Raw genomic sequence first — 19,270 nt, forward strand, 5'->3', positions numbered from 1 at the left:
GTTCCTGAGGGTAGAGTTATGTAATAAGAAAATTAAAAAAAAAATTATAGATTGAGTGTAAGGGGTATACCAATATCTCTAACAAGTGGCTTTTTAAGAATTAATGAACATATTGTATCTGTAAAAATTCTCAATCACCTCTTTGATAAACAATTATTAACTAACAAACAGTTTGGTTTTGTCCCAAACCGCTCATCAACCATTCAACTGTTAACATGCTTACATTCTTGGTTAGTTCCTTATCTCAAAAATGAATTTACTAAAGTAGTTTATACGCATATTCAAAAAGCCTTTGATTCAGTATCACACAAAAGATTACTAAACATTTTTAAATCAGTATTGGCTACATGAAAGCTTAATTGATTGGTTTGATCACTTTTTCAATAAAAGATCAAAAAGAGTACTCATCAATAATACGCTTTCTGACTCTTTAACAATCTACAGTGGAGTACCACAACGTAGTGTATTTCGGGCCCTTCTCTTTTTAATTTATATGAATGATATTTGATCAAACATTGATATTAAAAGTAAGTTAAGCTTATTTGCAGATGATGTCAAATTCTTTAGTCAGTCAAATACTTCATTACAACTATCTTTAGATAATATTTACATATAATTAAAAACAAGAAAACTAAACTTAAATCCTAGCAAATGTAAAATTCTAACCATTACCAAAAAAATCTTCTCCAACTGACCTCTTAATCAATAATATCAAGTTACCAGAAATTAAAGTTTTTAACAATTTGGGAATTTATATTTCCAGAGATTTAAAACGGAATGAACTTATCAACTATTTATATAAGATTGCAAAAACTACATGTTATCAAATATTAAAAAGTTTTAAAACTAATTTTGCTTCAACTCTGACAAAAATATTTAAAACATACGTTCGCCCTAAACTTGAGTTTAGTACCCAAATTTGTTCACCCCATTTAAAAAAGGAGTTTTATAATCGTCATATTTATATCGTCATATTTATAATCGTTGCAACATATCTTACACATCATATAATGATAGAATGATTAAATTTAGCTTGAAATCACTGGATTATAGAAGATGGGAATTTGATCTATTAACTGTTTACAAAAATATCAAGGGCAAATATAAAAAAAAATTATCCAGTTTTTTAGTTTTTCCCAAAATAAATATCAACTAAGAGGAAATAATTTGAAAATAAAATGTAAACATAATTTTCAAAACAGTCAGTGGCAAGGCGCATTTTTTCACAGAGCAAAAGCTTTGTGGAACAGACTATCTCAAGATATAGTACCGTGTGAGGGGGTAGAACAATTTCGTTTAAAACTAAAAAGATTTTATATAAATACAATAAATACCAGTAAAATTCACTAATTTTCCACTATAAACAAAAGAAAGAATATTCGTATCCCTATGCCTCCGCCCTACAAACTATTAGTTTACTTATTTATTTTGTAATTATGAATTTTGTTTTATAAGCGATGATTTTAGACAAACTTCGTTGTTGTGTGTACTAAGTAATATATAAGTTTAAAATTTTTGAATTTTTTGAATTGAATTTTTTATTTAGTTCATTTGTATATCATATTGTGTTTAACTTTGTGTTTTCATTTAAATTATGTTTATATATATTTATAATTTATCTTAAAGTTTTGAATATATTTATTTTTCTCTTTTTGTGTGTCCTGTTTAAGTGGCTCAGGTTTTGATGCCTGAGTTCAACATTGCACAATAAACAATAATAATAATATTAATAATAATAATTGAATGTATGTATTTAAGTATTGAGCATTTTATTTCTGTACTTAATTAGAAATTTGTAATAGTCCATTAATTATATTTGTAGATAAAACTGAAAGTAAAGCTTCGCTTATTAACTGCTTACTTCTAAATGACTTACTTATTTAGTTATAATAATTAGGACATTCATATCAAACAAATGTTTACTTATAGACACAGAATTTATAATACACAGGGTTGCAAAAGAATTTTCCATATTCGGTTTTCTGAATTTCTTCCAGGTTTTTGGAAGTTTATGCTTTTTTGTTTATTTTTATTATAATGTTAAATTTAAGGTAAATACCAGTATTAAATAGTCTTAGAAATCTTTATGACTAAAGGTTATTTATAAAACAATATTGAAATATTTTATGACTGGCTATCATTAAATTGTTATGATACTGAATTTGTTTTTTACTGATATAAGTTATGACTGACTACTATAGATAGAATTAAAAATTGATATATATTTTGACTGATAACTGTATATATAGTATGATATTGATACATAATATGACTGATAATGATATATATAATATGATATTGATAGAGATTATAACTGGTAATTATAAATTTTATATTATTGATATATATTATGGCTGCTAATTATATAGAAAATGTGATATTGATATAGATTTTGACAGATAACTATATGTAAAGAATAATATTGATACATATTATGACTGATAATGATATATATATAATGTGATATTGATAAAGATTATAACTCGTAATTATAAATAATATGATATTTATATTTATTTCGACTGATAATTATATATAATGTTATATGGATATAGGTTACGATCTATAGTTATATATGTAATGTGTTTTTGATAGTTATATACATATATAAAGTAATCAAAATAGGCTAACTAAAATTATTCAGTTTTGTTGAAACGTCACAATGTATTTTTTTATATAATTTTTTAAAAATTTTACTTTATTTTTATTTTTTCGTTCTGAGGAGATGCACAAAGCATTGTATTTAAGTAAACGATTTGAAAATTAGTTCGTTTTTTACATTATAAATATAAAGTAATCTAGATATATATTGAGATTGAAAATAGATAGTGCAATGTTGAATTAAGGGCATAGGGGAGGTACACACAGATTTTTACAAGTTGATCATATTTTATAGAGTTTTATCCCGGCTTAAACACATTTTTAACCGCTAAAAAATATTTAAGTAATATTTGAGATATAATTAATCATAGTATTTAATAAATACTTTAAATCAGAGGTATGCAACATTTTTTTAAGTCTTTGACAAATTTTCTCAGAATGAAACCTGCGTGGGCTGCATTTAAACGTTATTCTAACAACACTATAAAAATAGTAATTTAAGTCAAAAAGATGATAAACCAGATTTACTGAAGACCCTAATAGTAATTTTTTTGTAACATTTTTGTTTAATCCATTTGAGAAAAAATTTTGCAGGGCGATTTTGTTTCGAAAACCAAAGTTTTATGTTCCGCTTTATAAAAAAAATATATATATATATAATAAAAATTGTTTCAATAAAAACAACTACACTTTAATTTATTAAGTCCAAACAATCAATTATTATTTAAATATATCTAATATATAAACAAAACTTTATTTAAGACTTAAATAACTTTCGGTGGTGAAATAAAATAAACACAACACTCTAATAAAACTTTTTTATTTGCAATGCACAAACTTAATCCATAAATATCATACTAATTTGCACATTAAACAAAATATTTAAAACCAAGGTAACTTTGCACAAGCAAAATGTTGAATATATTTTGTTACTTGACATGATTCTTCAGACCATTCATCTTTATCAACATTATAACAAATTACTGATGAAGTGCATTGTTGAAAAACTAAAATTTTGTTACCTATTGACACACATTTATTCCATTCAATACTTGGTGGCTTCTTAAGAGCAACAAATTTCTTACAAGTGTTGTCAAAAACTTCACAAGTGTCTATTTTATATCCAATAACAAACAATTTATCTTTTACAGCAATTAAACTGTGATTATCATGACGATTTATCATATTAGGCATTGATGACCATTTATCACCAAATACATCATATGATTCTACTGAGTTCAAATCATTATTATTAATTCCACCGGAAACAACAATATTTCCTTGAAAAACTGCACAAGCTGCACATCTTCTTGCTATATTCATTTCACAAACTTCTCTAAAACTATTATGTTCAATATTGAATTCTAAACTAGAATTTGTTGTAAAATTGCTACTAGATAAAAAACCTCCAAAAATAAATACTTTATCTATAAATGAACAAGCACAAAAGAGCAAACGGTTATCAAACATTTTAGTTAGTGTAGTCCATTTATTGGTAGAAAAGGAATATTTTTCTACACTATCTACAACAAAATAATTTACTAAACTTTTAATACCACCAAATACGTAAATTTCTCCTTTTAAACAAACAGCTTTAAAACTCTCTCGTTCTTCTTTCATTGAGGAAAGTCTTTTAATTTTGTTTAAATTGCTTCCATCAATTTGTTTTACACTTGCAACTATAGTACTAGACTTAAACTGAAATACTTTAATACCACCACAAACTAATATTTTAAATTGATCTTGACTACAATACCTATTAGTGCATAAGCTGCTTAAGTTATTTTGAAAGATATTTTCTTTATTAGCTGAAGTTTTTTTTATCAGTTCAACACATTCCCCTTTTTTATTGAATGTTGAATGACAGTTTGAAATATACTTTAATGCGTGTTCTGACATTAAAGGAAATCGTACCCTTAATAACAATTGTTTTGCATATTTGATACGTTCTTCACTATTGTATTTCAACCAAGTAATTACTGCATTAAATATTTCAACTTCTGAATGAATTAACAATTCAGAACTTGAAAGTATTTTTGCAACAAGACTGAAATCTAAGTGTAAATAGTTTTGAGTTTCAACAACCATTGGAAAACAACGTTCAATGTAGAGCAAAGATGACTCAGAAACAGTAGGTAGGTTGTAAAGTTTAGCTAAGCTGTAAAAAGTAAGAACGTTTTTGACAGCTAATTTATCTCGGATGATTTTACTTATCTTCATGTTTGCATCTTCTGTTTGCAAAAGCTTATTTATTTTCAAAGCTAAAACGATTTCATATTCTTTCATATTTGGTATATCTAAAAATTAAGCATGTATAAATAACATATTTGTAAATTTGCTTAGAGTAATTGATAGATTTAGAACTAGAAATCTACGTAATTGATAACAACATTATTGTTTTATTACATAATGCTGTTATTTTAAATATAATAAAAAAAATTAAATTCAATAAAAATTTTTGTAATTATTGTTTAAAAATAAAAAAATATTATAGTAAAACTTTTTTTAATTTAACATTTTAAGATATGGTAGTCTACTAGCAGATCTCTGATAGGAGATTTGGCTTGGTGCTGTTTATAGATGTTTAGAAATATTTTAAACTGTAAAAGAAAAAACCGCCAAGATAAAAGAATATCTTTTCCTACACTTTAAACAGTCTTTTTCAAATTTTAAGTAAATAATTAACATTACTATTGTACCAAAAAATAAAGTTGTCTTTTTTATTTTGAAAAGACATTTTTCCAGATGTGCTTTTCTTTTTTTGGGTAAAATTTTTTCTTAATCTTTACAATAAATATTTTAATAACAAAAATATCACCTGAATAATTAAGTTTAAAAAATGTTGGGTTTAATTTTTTGATTTTTTGGTTTTCTGATTAGTTTTACTGTAAAAATATTCCAGTAAAATAAATTAGATTGGTAATATTTTAATAAAATAACTATATCTCAAGCATTATATGTTATTTTAATAATTGAATTAATTGTTTGTAGTTTACCTTTATAATTTACATAAAAGTCAATATTAACATCGAAAATATAACTAACCCCTAATATGAAAATTTTATCTATTCATTTTAATTTTCTTAATATAGTTCACAGTTTTCAAATTTTTAAAAACTTTTTAATAACATCTTATATTAACACTTAGTCTTTTCTTTTAAATTTTTAATCCTTTCTAAGCATAAAATTTATGCTTTAACTAACAAACTAAGTCTATAAAAAATTAAAATTAATAAAATATATCAAAACTAAATATAACAAAATGATCAATCTAAAATATTTTTTTAATTTTCTTACCTCTTCTATCAAAAGTATTGTAAGCTCGTACACTTTTATCATCTAATTGTTTTGTTAAAAACTTCATGCATTTGTTTTTAAAACAATCAACTACTGAATTTCTAGAAGTTGTACCAAAACTTGCTAATTTTTCATGGTTATCTTCTATTTTTGTTCTTTTGACACCAATTTGGTTTATATTACTTTCACCAGACATAACTTGATGATACTTTGTTTAATCTTGTTATAAAAATCTGAAAATATTAGTTTGAATATGTTTAGCTATTAAAACATGAATAAATCTGTGAAATTCTAATGTGTAATTTTTTAATAGTTTTAAAGTACTAAATTAAACGATAGAAATAAAGAAATATTCAACCACACTATAAATATGATAATATTCATTTAATTGAGCTTATACTTTTGTTATGTAATTCACAGATACCTAACGCTACAAATAATAGACATCATTATAAATAGTAAATTATTGTTTAAATAAAAACGACTAATATGTTTAAAGGAGTTTAGGCAGGGAGTGATATATGACTAATAATAAAGAATAAAAACTTTTATTAACAGTAATGAAGATAAACATAGTACTTATAACAAAAAAAAAAACACTTGAAAAAATTAAAACTTTATATAATAAAGTTAGCCAACCTGTGTTTTGATAAAAAGAACGAATGAGCCTGAATCAAACTAAGTAGAGTTTGTAAAAACATTTTGAATATTTGTCACATTAAACTTACCACTAAATTTTCACAAGAAGTAAATAGAATCAAATAGTTTTAGTTTGTTTTTTTAAACTTTTTAAAGCACGTTTTAGATAGTTTAATAACCTTAACTTATGTCTCAAATACTGACCTAAGATTAGAACTAGATTAGGTTCATTTAAAAAAACATAAATAGTTCCGAGTCATGCTGAGATTTTCTTTATTTATCTATCTTTGGAATTTTTTTATTTAGTTATCCTGAATGTTTAAATACTCTTTGCAAACTATTATGAATTTTTGTTATAAAATAAAACGTCTTGAGTCAGCCAGAAATATAAACAAAAATTCTTAATTATTTTGAGTGTGTGACAACCCTTATATTATAATTTTATACATATAAATTTAACTTTTGTAATTTCCGGATACATAACAACATATTTTATTCTAATAACTTTTTAGAATAAAACATTGTACTTACTAAAAAACATTTAAATCCTAATGAATGCCAATAAAGCTAGTTCGCTTAAGTTTATCATTTTAACCTAGATTGAAATAAAATTGAAAATGAAAAAATTGCAGTCAACATTATTGCATTTAACATTTCTTTTACATAATTTTAATCAAATACAGTTTTTCTAGTTTTAGAACTAAGGTTGTACGGTAAACTTTTTTTTAATAAAAAGCTTGATAAGTACAATTTCAATTTGTTTGGCCACTTAAATTTATCTGAAAAGGATGTTTTTAATTTTTTATACGTTTTCTTCCTTATAACTAGATTTAACTAGAAAAAGGTAGTAGGGTTTTCTTTAAATGCTTAAAATTAAATATACAACAAAATAAATACTTGTATTTATAAGTTATTTAAACTAATAGAATTGAATTTTAGACCAAATAAAAAATAATAGTTGTTTACTGACTGAAATTTAAATTGTGAAAAAAACTTAAACAAGGTGTCATTCTTTGAATACAAGAAAATAGAGTCTGAATTACCTTGTCTTAATAAAAACTTTAAAAATATTAATTGACAAAAAACTTTACATAAAATACTTTTAATCCAGCTCAAGAAACTAAAGGTTACTAAATATGAAAAGCAATAATAAAATAGACAGTTTCAAACTAATCATACTTACAAGAAAGGTCAGCTAGGTTTGGCAAGAAAGCAACCCTGTAACTAGCACAGTTGTTTTTTACCACTTGAAAAAATAAACTCTCTTAAATAGCAGAAGTTTTGGAATAATGAGTATTTAGTATAGAGCTGCTTTATAAATATGTTTTTTTATTGTTTTAGCGACTAAAGGCTTTTTTTATTATTTGAAAATTAATAGATTATTCAAAAACGTTTTTCCACTATACACATATATATTTTTCTTTATTTTTAAAACTTACCATATCCCCTGCAAAATAAGATAGCTTCACTAAATTTTTAAATTTGAGTAAAATTTTGTATTTTATAAAAATCCACTTAAATTTGGCAAGCTCATTATTAAGCTGTGATAAAGAAGCTTAAGTTGATTTTTTTTGACACCTTTGTCTTTCTAATGGCTTTAACTGGGGTGAATAGTTTTTATTGAATTCCACTCCAATAACTGAAAACTTCTTGGATGTAATGATACTTAAATTATTTACTTTGTTTATGTGTGTACTACTCTATAACTGAAAGTTTTTTAATAGACTAGGTCCTTGGATCAAATTTTTATAGAATTTTATCAAAAAAAAAATAATGTAATAAATAAATGTTAGTTTTTGAATTAAATTGTATATTCATGTCAAAGACTGACTAACATAATTCTTACTTTCTATTTAATACCAGAGTGACAATTTATTTTTACCATATTTTTCTAGGTTTTTTGAAACATAATTTTTTTTAATAACTTTTTAATAAAAAATTAAGCATAAGAAACAAACATTTTAAAATTTTTATAATTACTTACACTTTACTATCAATGTTTGTGAGTTTAAATTTCAAATAATACAATTAAAAAATTTTTTTTGGTTTTTATTGATACAATGGTCTTTTCGTTGCTAAATATTTTAAAAGTTATAAAAATAAAACATGTAAGTTTTCCTTATTTTTATAATTTTAACAGTCAATTTTTAACTAATATAAAATTCATCTTTTTAATATTTCAAAAAGTACTAGATTTCTTTTTTTAGCTTGAATTTTATATACCATAGTTTTAAACTTAAATAGCCAACTTAAAAACTAATATAACTTTTGCTGTAATTTTTTTAAACCAATAATTAAGTACCATGGAAAAATTTACTTTAATTTCAACTTAAATTTCAAAACATATTGATTCACCGGTCAGGATCACTTGATTGGATTGTTTAATTATTTTTGCTTTCTTTTGATTTTAAGCTCAATAGTTTTCCCTTTGAGTTTTCAAGTGTTGAAATTTTATCTTTTGAGTATTAGCCAAACAACATGTCACCAAAGATTTTTTTACTTGAAAAAATAGAATTTAATTTTGTTTACTTTTATGTTAATTAAAAAGGTAGAATTAAACATTAATAAAACTACTTAAAATTTTATAAGGAAGGCCAATGATTTTTTTAAATACTCGTTTTTGGGTTTATTTAGTTTAAAATTAAAAACTGTGTGAAGTAGTGTTCAACTAAATTAAGATACTGCAATGCTACTTCGAATATAACTTTTAATAAAAGAAATCGAAATTGACAGGAAATTTTATTATATATCAAATTTTTTGTGTCAAACCAAAGTTTTAGTACTTAGTATAAGGGTTGCCACTCTATGAGTCAAAAACATTTTTCTCTGAGTGCCCAAAAACTTCCCTGAGTAACCTAAAGCTTCCTTGAGTTTATTCAAATCCTTATAATTCTTATAGTTTATTAAAAAATACAATTTTTATTCTAAGAATATTAAAGAACTAGCCGCAAGGCTAAAAAATTTCTAAATAAGCACTAAATAAAAAATTCTAATTTTGTTGAACATATAATTGAAACTGAATTAATTAAACTTCATTCAAGATGTAGAAAAAAATTTCTCTAAGGTTTTTTAAAAAACCTTAAAATTTCCCAGACATTTTTAGAAAAATCCAAAACTGTCCTGAGTTTCCCTGAGTTGATAAAAGAGAATCAAAATTCAAAAAAGAGATTCAAGTACGTTAGTTTATCGAAAATGTTGATACATTATTAAAACTAGAGTTCTGCATTTTCAGTATTAATTTTAACGTTCTATTTTACATAATGTTATTTATTACATTATAACTATTTACTAATTGTCATTAATAAATAAAAAATAAGTTTGAACAAAAGATATTTAGCAATTAACCATTTTAAGTTAGAGGTAGGGTGCTAACGGATCACTGATAAGATGTCTAGCAAGACAATGTTTATAAAATTTTAGTAAAATCCGGAACGTGAAAGGAAAAACCCACAAGAATGTAAGTCTGACCCACTAGAATAAATTTCAAAACTTAAGTTTGATATTGTTAGGTTTGAAATTAAAATAAGATAAAAATGTTTGCAACTTATGGAGAATTTAATGTTTAAGAATTATATTTACTGCTATTTCTTGTAAAAACTAAGTTTCGTATTTGTCTATGTGTTGGTTACTACATAAGTTTTTCAATTTAATTAATTGCAAACAATAACAATAGCTATCTATATATTGTTCCGTGTGCTGTTATAAGTTCGAGGATTTTTGTAACAAAGTATGTCAATTTTATATTTTATTTTTTTTATTAAAACACATTTATATTATCAATTGAATGCAAAGTAAAGCAAAAACTTATGTTTATATTTAATGATCTTATTATAAAGAACTATAACTTTTGTTTGTAATTTAATTAAATCTTGATGAATGAGAAGAAAAAGTCAGAGATGTGAAATCCTTCGATAGATTATTGCTAAAATAGCAGAAAAAAAGTTTTTATTTAAAAATTAATATAATTTTTTGACATAATTATAAAAATATTATTATCACTATTATTGTTCAAAATATTGAATTTTTCTTTAATCACGTTTTTCAAGTTTGTGTTATATTTTTTTTTGTCTTAACTTTTATTAGTCTTTACAACAGAACTAACTAATTTTTAGAAACATTTCCTGAAAACTTGAGTTCAATAACTTTCAAAATTGAAGAAAAACAATCTTTTCTATTGATTTTTTTAGTTTCTGATTTTGACAGTAAAAATATGGAGTCAATATGACTATGTAGGAAACGTTTAAAGAAAATAACTATATCTCTAAAGTAAAAAAAATGTCTTAAAAAAAGTATATGAAGTTAAAACTTTAATCGTTTATACATATTTAATGCTAATATTAAAAAATATTACTTAGCCCCTTTGTGCCCTTAATACCTTTTGTTTCACTTATATTTTTTAAATTCTTATTATAAAGTAGTTAACAGTAATCAAAATTTTAAACACTTATTTATAACATCTAAAAAGTAGTATTATACTATTTTAGAATTTTCAATTTATCAGAACAAAACTTTGACTAAAACATTAAATCTATAAGATTAAAAATAATGCAATTTATTTTATCAAGTTATTACAAAATGATCAATGTTAAAATATTGTTTTAATTATCTTACCTCTACTATCAAAAGTATTGTAAACTCTTACACTTTTATCATCTAATTGTTTTGTGAAAAACTTCATGCATTTGTTTTTAAAACAATCAACTACTGAACTTCCACAAGTCGCTTCAAAACTTCTTAATTTTTCATGGTTATCTTCAAGTGTTATTCTTTTAACATCAATGTGTTCCATAACACGTTCACCTGACATGACTTGATGATATTTTTAATAACTTATTATGAATAAATCTAGAAATAATAGTGTCTTTTTATTAAGCTATTTCAATACTTTTTTTTTCAGTTTAGAAAATAAATTGTAACTAATACTTTATAATAGAGATAAGTTTGAAGACTAACTAGTTTTTTAGATTAAAGTAATTTTTATATTTTTGAAATGCATTAAAATACTAATTCAAACTCAAAAAAAATCATTTTATTCAACTATTGATTATAATCTACAATTTGACCTATATACTAAACTTGATATTTACTTATTACTTAAAACAGCGGACACTATTTTAAAATTTAATATTTTATTTATTAAAAAAGATCAGGGTTATGGAATGAAGTCTTATAAAGATAGAAATAAAGTATTTCAAAAAGTTTATCTATAAAAACATAACTCTTATTTTAAAAACGAAGTCTACTTTTATTAAAATTTAAAAGTTTTTTATAACTTATTATTTTATAATGTTAATTTTGGACAAAATTACCAGCAGGCTGAATTTACTTTATGTTATAAAATTAAAAAAAATTTTTTTAATTATTGTAGGATTGCCAGAATATCATTAGAAAGTCTATTAGTAAACTTTTGATGATTTTTTAGTTAAAAATATTATGCTCGAGTAATATTAATCTATAAAACTTATTGCAACAACGACATCATTTTGCAGTTGTCGAAATCTAAAATAAGATTTAAATCACCTTTCATTAATAAAATTGCTTGAAGGAAGCTACTGTAGAAATAACACTAATATACTTCTAGCTATATAATGTACCATAACATATGATATGAAAATTTAAAGTGGTTTTGTTAAAACAATTAGTTTTGTTTATCAGCTAAAGTTTTAAAAGAAGTATGTTAAGTTAAATACATAAAAAATCTATAATATTTAAAAATATATATTTGAATCTATAGCTAAACAGCCATGTAAAACTACGTAAAAAATAATTACTTTAATGTTAATTAAAAATTAGAATTAAACATGAACAAACCTTTTTAAAAAAAAATTATCACGGTGGCCACTGGTTTTTGAAAATTCTCGTTTTTGAGTTTATATTAAGTTTAAAATTAAAAACTATGTGAAGTAGTGTTTAATTAAATTAAGACACTGTAAAGCTACTTTGAATGTGTTTTTTTTTTGAATTGATAATGACAAGAAACTTTATTTTATATCATATTTTTTTGTGTCAAACCAAAATTTTAGTACTTAATATAATGGTTACCACTCTTTAAGTAAAAAAAAATTCCCTGAGTGACTAGAAACTTCCTTGTTTATTCTAAGAATATTGAAGAACTAGTCACAAGGCTAAAAAATTTCTAAACAAGCCTTTAAATATAACATTTTTGAACAATATATTAAGGCTGAATTAACTAAATTTCATTCTAGATGTAGAAAAAAAAATTCCCGAGATTAAAGATTTTTTTTTCTTGAAATTTTTAGAAAAATCCAAAACAGCCCTGAGTTTCCCTGAGTTAAAAATAGAATCATAATTCCCTGAGTTTCCCTGAGATTTTCTATAACTTGAAAAATCCAAAGTTTTTCTGAATTTCCTTAGTTACTGAGTGTGTGGCAACCCTGTAATATGTAAAAATAGTTTAAAACTCCAGGTTTTTAAACTCCGTATTATTCAAAAATTTTTCAAATTACAGGTTTTTTAGCCCATTCCAGGTTTTGTTGTTTTGTGGAAACCCTGACTTACCTTGTGGAATGAAGATTGAGAATGAAGTTTTTTAAACATTATAAAATGAAAATATTACATTTGAAAACATTTATATTTCTTTACAATCGAAATTTTCTAAAATATTTGATCTTCAGTAACTTAACACAATTGTAGAAATAGTTTTTCAATAAAAAACATCATCTTTATAGTTAATCTTTTGTAACTGTGCTCTTTTACTATGCAAAATTAGCTTTAAACAGTCTAAGTAAATAAGTTTTATATAACTAAATGAACAAAAGGTCTTTTTTGTTGTGAATACTTGTAAATATAAACAAGGAATCTGCTGTTTTAAGCAAAAAACTGTCTGAGTGACCATTTATTTGCTTGAGTCATCCTAAAATTTTTAAAATTAAAGAAAAAAAATTAAAACTTTTAAAATACACCAAAAGACAACTTCTTTAATAAAATTTGGTAAAAAAAATTTTTCAATTAAGAAAACCAAATCTCATTCAAAGTCTAAAAAAAGGCCTAGGATTTTTAAACGCTTAAAACGATTCTCAGTTTTTCAATGAAGAACATAACTATCTTGAGCGTGCCTGACTTTTAAAATCAAATTTCAATTATCCTGAGTAATACTGAGTCATCCTAAGATTTTTAAAATAGTTTGAGTAATCCGGAGTATCCTGAGTGTGTGGCAACCCTGTATAAATATTTTTGACATTAAACTAAAACTGATAATTTGTTTCACTATATAATTATATACTAATTTTGTTTTTATGAAATTTTTGTTGCCTGATGTTAATAGGGTCCTTAAAAGAGCTTTGAAAAATCTCTGAAGTGAACAATATTCAAACCCAGTGGTTTGAAAGTTTTTAAAACAAATACAAATATAAAAAAGTTATATTGTTAAAATTAATATCTTTATTTAAACTTCTAACTATATAAGCTTTTTAAAAGTACAAAACTATATTAATTAATATAAGAAAAGGCAAACTTGCAGTAACAACTTTGTATTCATTAATATTATTAAAAATAACTGATACACTTATTTTTCTATTCTAATATACATTATGTAAATTCTACTTTGTTTAATACTTTTTATTTTCTAGTACTACTATGGTATGAGCTGTGGCTATTGAACTAAAATGGCTTATTTTAAGCTGTGGGTTGTTAAAACAACAAACTCAAGTCAATTAACAACATTTTATTCTTCCTACTTGACACAAAACCCGGCTATTCCAGGTTTAAACTGTAAAATTCCAAAATCACCTAGGGTTCAATATTTTTGGCAACCTTGAAAACAAAAACTTTCTGAACCGTAAAAACTAAATCTTATTCTAAATCTAAAAAAATATGTTTTAAAAAATTTTCATAACATTAGATATATCCTTAGTTAAAAAAAAAGTTATCTTAATAAAGTAAAAATATTCTGATTTATGTTCATCATACTGAGATATTTTAGCATTTAAAAAATTTTAAAATTATACTAATTTTGATTTATACGTAACAGGCTATAGTGAGTTATTAAACATTTATCTTGTTAACAATTATAAATTTCCAGGCAATTTTTCAAGATATCTGGATTTAGATACCAATAAAAATTATATAAAATTGTAGCATTGCCTTTTTAAACCTTAAAAATGAGTTTTAAGTTTGTTTATTATATGTTTTAACTTTGCGAATACAATAATTTAAATAAGCTCCGAAACTGAGTCTAGTTTAACATATCTTGTAAGAATTTAATAAAATAGTCAATTCGTTTATTTATTTATCCTCTAGTAATTGAAGTTTCTTTATTTGTTTTCTAAAAATCAAAATATATACTAAGTTAATTTATTATAAATTCAAGTTTTCCTTGTAATACAACTTTGTTATATATTAAATTTCAGAACAAATTATTTTGCTTAATTTTCCGAATTTAGATTATTCCAGTTTTCTTGTATGGCCTTTTGGTTTTTCTTTTAATAACCTTGTTTTCTAACATTAATAAAAACATTGTGGATTAATTTCGGTTTAGATTTTGGAAGAAGTATTGTTTGTATTATATTAAAATATATTTTGTATAACTTGTGATCACCAAGTTGGATTGTTGAATGTAGTTTTGTTGAACTTTTGTAAGAAATGTTATTTTTATTTTATCATAATATATATAGTATAATTTAGGATCATATAGTTTGATACGTGAATATTTTTTTGTTGCATGCTTAGAATTTTTCTTTGTGTTTTTAATAATGAGATTTTATCCTATGAGTATTTGCCAAACAAAACAAACCCAAAAAAAATGTTTTAATTAGATCAGGGGTCGGCAGGCAGTTGGTGGTCGAGGGCCAAATTTTAAGTTTCTAAAGTCTTCGCGGGCCGCAGTTTTAGTTTTAGTGACATTTCAATAATCTTATGGTTTTAGTTTTAGTCACACTATAGAAAATTTTTACTTTTATTCACCTTATTATTTAAAATGACTTTTAGCTATACATAGAATGCCTATTTAAATTAATATTGATTATGATTTACATTGACTAATATACTTTAATAAATATGTACTAATATTGTTAATAAAGTATGTACTTTCATAAGCACTTAATAAGTTAAACTTAATACTTTTTTTATTTTACTTGCAACCTAACTCTCTATAAAAACCTAACTTGAAAGACAATTTATGGGTTACTTTTATACATTTGTTATATCATCAACACTTTTTCATATTTCTAAGAATATTTACTTCGGAAAAATTTTTTGCGAGTTAAATACTTTACACTCATTAAGAAATTTAGTAATTAGTTAACATAATAAAATTAATACCTGTTTTTATTCCAGAAAGCTAAAACAAATGATTTAACATAATTTATTCTCAAATACTTTAATATTTAAATATTTTATTAGTAATTAGACTTTTACATGGTTTCCACTTAAAAAGCAAAATGTCTGAGATGCATCAAACCAGCTTAAATTTATTAAAATTTTAAAAAGCTAATAAATAGTTGTTAATCAAGCTTAAATACCTAGTTAAAATATCATCATTATCAAAAAGTACAGAAAGTGTAAAAAACAAGAAAAAAATGCAATTAGTAAACTACACAACAGTCATAAAAACTATTCTGAGAATTGGAAGATTTCTTTAAAGTGTTTGAAATAAAAGCTTCACACACACCTGAGTTTTCAGGCTTTTAAAATAGCCTGTTTGTGTAGCAACCCAGTTTGATATAAAGTTCACTACATAAAGAAATAACAAAGGTTATTAACAGTAAATAAATTACATGCCAAAAATATATAAGTCAGCTGGAATGGACAATTAAGTTTCTTAAACAAGTTTAACAAAAGTATAAAATTTTTTTGAGTCATTAGCAAAGTAGAATTTTTTTTTTATTAATCATGATAGCAATTCTTTATTTGCAATAAGAATATTGCATTTAAAAATATTAATTGTAAAATATAAGACGAGCTACAAGAACAAAAAAAAGCGTTAGTTAAGAGTTATTGCGAGAAACAATAAAAAAATCACTAAAGTCATTTTCGACTAAGCACATTATTATCTTCAGTAACTACAGAATAATCAGAAAAAATTGTTAAGGCAAGTAATAAAGTAGCAAAATTTATTACCTAAAATGAGATATCGTTTATAATTGAAAACTTTTAAAAAGAATTGATGTTGGCGGTAATGAAAAACTTTTGTTTATTTCTTCAATGACAACATGAAGTCGTATTTAGGAAATGCATTAAGGTTATAAAGTCGCATAAATCCAATTAAGACTTTAATTAAACTGTTAACATGAGAGCACTGATAGAAAAACTATTGCTCATCTGAGAATTTTTATTAGAGATATTTTTACTAACTTGGACATTTTAATAGAATTTCTTGGTTTAGTTCCAACGCGAAGCATAACAATCGGTGAAATTTTTTAAGTAAAGGTGCAATGTACCAATACGGAGTTTTTGGAAGTGCAATTCCTTTTTTTTTGGTATAAAATTTAATTAAAGCTTTAAGAAATGTCTTATAACACTTATCAATATTAAAAAATTATGTTAAGCTACTATAATATATTTTTTAATAAAAAAACATTTATTTGGTAATTTTTTTTGAGTCAAATCGAAATTTCATTACTTTTAATGTAAAAATTGTTTGAAATTCCAGGTTTTTTCAAAAATTTTCAAATTCAAGTTTTTTTCTAAAATTTTTAACCGTAAATTCACAAATTCAAAGCTTTTCCGGGATTCAACTTTTTTAACAACACTGATTGTTCATTCTTTAATGTACACAATAATATAAATAATATTTTGAATTATATCAGCAGCAAGACTTAAAATTTAACATATATTAAAACTCAAAGTAACACTGTGGATTGAGCAAAACATACATCATAAGTTTAATTTGCCTCTCTTTCAAGCAAAAAAGCCAGCCTGAGTCAACAAAAACATTCCAGATATTTTTGTATACAAAAAGCAATTCTAGCCAAAAACTTAAAAAAATGGCTTAGTTGGCCTGAGATTTGAAGTCTTCAAGTAATGATGTGTGGCAATGTTTAGTTGTTTATTTGCTTGAATTTGAACTATTTTGATTAACAATGTACAAACTTTATAAATTTACAATCCCTATATCTAGTTTATATTAAATAGGTAGCTCCAAAAAACAGCAATTGTGTGTATTGATATGCAAAGCATAAAAATTAACTTAGCTTAAAAAAAACAATGTTTGAAAAATGGAATGTATACCTAACATAAATTATATTAACTTATGTCATATATATTGTTTTAAATGTGTCTGTACAAATTTAGATATGACATGTATAAATAAAAATGTTAGAAAAGTATGCATAAACTAAACTTAAACTAACTAAAGTATTAAACAAAAAGTGGTTTAAAGTATGAGCATTTTTTGAAGTTGGTGTGCATAGAAAACTTATAAAAAATTAAAATGTGTCAAAATAAAAATCAAATGAACCTTATTTCTTATTACTATGTTATTTTAAATGTTATAATATAACATTAATATAACATTTACAAATAAAAAAATTATAAAAGAAACTGAGGTATAAAAAATATTGAAAAAGAATTTAACTAGAAATATAATTTTGCTCAGCGGGCCACATTTACGTGCTCGCGGGCCACAAAAATTTCTTTCGAGGGCCGCATTCCATTCAAAAAAATAACATGCTCGCGGGCCGCAGATTTACCCTTCGCGGGCCACAATTGGCCCGCGGGCCGCAGTTTGCCGACCCCTGAATTAGATAAACAAAAGGTTTTTTTTTATCACAATAATGTTAACTTATTAAGATGAAGAAATAGTGAACTTGATTAAATTTTAACCTCCCGAAAAAAATCATAGGGCGGCCACTGTATTTTATATATTTCTTTAAGGGTTTACAAATCCTTTTAGATCAATAGTGAAGCTGATGTTTTCTTAACATAAAAATAAACATTATACTATGTTACAGTGAAAATTTGCTAAATTATCTTTAAAATATTTAATTTAATTGCTAACATATTCCCGATGGCAGTACTTTTTATTGCCAAAACTATTTTAAGTCACCTTATGATTTTCAAAAATAATTTAAATTATCCTGAGTATCCTGAATGATCGAGTGTGTGGCAATTCTATAAAAATATATTTTACATTAATGCTTAATGCAGGGTTGCCAATGTTTTTGGCAATTTTTTCCAGATTTCCAAAATTTCTAGAGGTCCTTTTTTTAAATCTACTTTAAGTTCAAAGTTGAGTTGAAGGTAAGAAGCTGTGTAAGATACTCTAAAAACATTAAAAAAGCACTGTAAAGCTACTTTAAATGTGTTTTTTAATAAAGTATGTTAATGATGACAATAAATTAAATCTACACAAAAAGTCTTTAGTGTCAACTCGAAACTTTACTGCTAAACATGTTGAAAGAGTTAAAAATTCCTGGATTTCTTTTTTTTTTGTTAAAAATTCCAGGTTTTTGTAGGTTGTGTTTTTCAAAATATCCCAAGTTTTAGGTTTTTCCAATTAAATGGCAACCCTGTTAATGGTAAATTTGTGCCACTAACAATTTATATACTATTTTTTACCTTTTAATTTTAATCAAACTAATGTAGCCTGATCTTGAAGGGGTCCTATATCGGGCTTTGAAAAATCTTGAAGTTATTATTATTAAACAATATTCAAGGATTTAAACGCAGTGGTTGACTTACATACAAAATAAAAATTATATTATTATCATACTACAGTAGTTTCTGCTATAATTGATAGGAATAAAGAGTACAAAGATTTTTTTCTTTTAAAGGT

This window comes from Thalia democratica, chromosome 1, assembly GCF_965202585.1.
Source record: "Thalia democratica chromosome 1, ktThaDemo2.hap1.1, whole genome shotgun sequence".
Taxonomy (NCBI): Eukaryota; Metazoa; Chordata; class Thaliacea; order Salpida; family Salpidae; genus Thalia; species Thalia democratica.